The 2800-nt window shown below is 37.8% G+C and overlaps 1 pseudogene across 1 annotated transcript; it reads left to right on the top strand.

The window, feature by feature from the left end:
* Positions 1 to 660: 660 nt before the first annotated feature.
* On the top strand, positions 661 to 2450 carry LOC143585243 (uncharacterized protein At1g01500 pseudogene; annotated as a pseudogene). Its single transcript, XR_013144522.1, has 2 exons — positions 661 to 1330; positions 2001 to 2450. The product of XR_013144522.1 is annotated as an uncharacterized protein At1g01500 pseudogene (transcript).
* The last annotated feature ends 350 nt before the right edge of the window (positions 2451 to 2800 follow it).

Genomic DNA, 2800 nt, shown 5'->3' on the forward strand with positions numbered 1-2800 from the left:
TTGGTTTTGGATGACAAAAGACGGGTACTAACGGTTGGACTCACAATCTTATAACTTAAAAAAATCAAAACCGACATTAAACATCTCTACGTAACATATTAATTTTTTTAATGGAAAAATTTATAACAATATTATACTCAAATTAAAGAGAATAAAATAATCGTTTTTATGGTGAAATATTTTTACAAAAATATTAACATATTGAAAACTTATTGTCGTTTAAAAATCGTGGGTGAGAAGTTGGTTTAAAATTGAAACTAAAAAAAGAATATGGTTAAATATGAGGGGGCAAACTTGTAAGTTGGGTGATTTGTGTTTAAAAGACAAGTATACCCCTAATTACACATGTACTTTATGTATTAACACTTGTAAAACTCTTAAAATCAAATGTCTTAAGTTGCCCTTGTTTGGTGTATTATATACAGTATAGATATAAGTAATTATAAACAACATTTACCTCATTTAAAAAAAACTAAAACTAAAATTAACCTTGTTTAAAAAAAAATTAACCTTGTTTTGCGATGGTAATATATCCTGACGTCATTCCTCACACACGTGTCACAGACATCCCGGCGCGTGTACTCCAAATTCTCTCAATCCCGTATTCCGGCCACCGGAATCACCCGATTACATGAAACCCACCTTCTAATTCCAATCCAAATGGATCCAAGCGGTTCGGGTCGGTTAGAAATCCGGTTATTTTACGTCCGAATCACACCCTGCAACACCGCTCCGCCGTGAAATGGGTGTGCTGTTAGACATTAACGGCGTTAGGGTTCCGTCAACGGACACTGCGTTAGTAACGTAAAGACGTGATCATGTTGGTAAATCGTCGTCAGAAGTGACGTATGTGAGTACGGATAATATTAGGGTTTCAGGGGCTGTTGAATTTGAAGTAATTGATGATGAATCAGATTATAATAATATGATTTTATGTGGGTCTTTGGAGAGAATTGATAATAATAATAATAATAATAATAATAATAATAATAATAATAATAATAATAATAATAATAATAATAATATTATTATTATTATTATGGATACGGGTACGGGTAGATTGAAGACGGGTTGGGGGATGGACTTTTACGCGGGGAATATAGTGAAGTTTGGGGGGTTGTTGGCGTTGGTTGAGGTTTATATAGCGGGGTGTTGTTCGTCGGTGCCGGTGATATTGACGAAGCTGGTGATATTGACGAAGACGGTTCAAGTTAGTCCGAGGAGACGGGGTTTGAAGTGTGGGATGTTGGATGCGATTCCGGAGGATGAGGAGGTGGATAAGGAGGAGCCGGTGAGGGAGAATGGTGGTGTTCGGCAGCGGAAATTGATGGTAATTAGCTTCTTATGATTTATCAAAGTAATAATGCAGATAGTGAAATGCAGTAATTAACTGATTAATGCTATTTCAAGTTGCAATAACTGGATTAAACACAAATCCAGACACCTCCTCGTTTCATAGGTCTTGTTTCGGGGTGTATACGAGCGGTGTATATTGGCCAAGCTGCTCACGAGCTACTTGAAATCAGATTGATAAAAGGCTCAAAACAAGCGGAGCCTGAGCCTTAAATAAAGCCCGTTTAGTTTTCAAGCGGAGCCAAGCTGCTATGTGTTAATTTCACACTGCATAACTGAGCTCAAGCCAAGCTTTGGCTTGTTTATGCTACTGCACACGAGCTCTAGCTGAGCTTAGGCTAGTTAAAGGATTTTCTCAAAATATATTAAAATATTTATAAATGGATATAAATTACTAAATAATAAACGAGCCGAGCTCAAGCTTGAAACGAGCCTCACGAGCCAAACTCAAGCCTTAGATTCAAAGCTCGAAGCAAGCCGAGCTCACGCTCAAGCTACTGTAAGTCAAAACGAGCCGAGCTCGAGCCTTATTGAGCTGAGGTTCGGCTCCGCTCGTTTACACTCCTAGTCTTGATGTGCACCATCTAGAATTAAAACTAATAACTAAATAAATGCGTGGTTTAAATGATATCTTTTTCTTTTTTCAGCATACAGGCGAAGAAGGCTATGAATATGAATCAGAAGTGAAAGTGAGACCAAGCTACTATTCGGATGAGATGTATTATGATGAGGATGGTCAGCTCACATGGTTCAATGCTGGTGTAAGAGTAGGCGTCGGGATCGGTCTCGGGATGTGTCTTGGTATCGGGATTGGTGTTGGTTTGCTCATGCGGTCGTATCAAGCGACTACACGCAGTTTCAGGAGGAGATTCTTTTGACCTTTTTATCTCTTTCTGCATAACCAAAAATGGTTAACATACTCAGGGTTTAAATGTCCAGTTTTTATAGACCAAGCTACCCATTGGGCCAGTGGCGATAAAAAGCGAAAGAAATCGGTTGCGGGTTTGCTTGAAAAGTTGTTTTTGTAGATAGGTTTCGGTTTTGGTATGCGATCTCCCTGTGGAAGTGTAGCTTTTGTTTCTTGGCCTTTTGATATAATGTAAAGTTCATTTATGAAATCAATGAATAACCAACCCACTGTTGTGGGGTTGTATACCGCGATTACTTTACTATTTAAGCTCGTTAATGTTGTATTAATGTGATTGTGTAAAGTTATCTGTTTGGTTTTTAGGTTTGTTTTGTGATCTTGAGGTACCGCGATTATTGGAAGCAGTTTCCGAGTGTTGTATTGTAGTCGAAAGAGAAGTTGAAGATGCCTATGTTGACTAGAGGATCGAGTGATCGACGGTGGAGCGCAGATATCAGACCATTTTACACTTGAAAATGGTAAAAAGAAATAAATAAAAAATAAATAAATGCATTTGTTGATAGAGAAATACATCAAAGA

This window comes from Bidens hawaiensis, unplaced genomic scaffold (assembly GCF_021521415.1).
Source record: "Bidens hawaiensis isolate Kalapana, Puna unplaced genomic scaffold, B.hawaiensis_p1.1 tig00033637_1, whole genome shotgun sequence".
Taxonomy (NCBI): Eukaryota; Viridiplantae; Streptophyta; class Magnoliopsida; order Asterales; family Asteraceae; genus Bidens; species Bidens hawaiensis.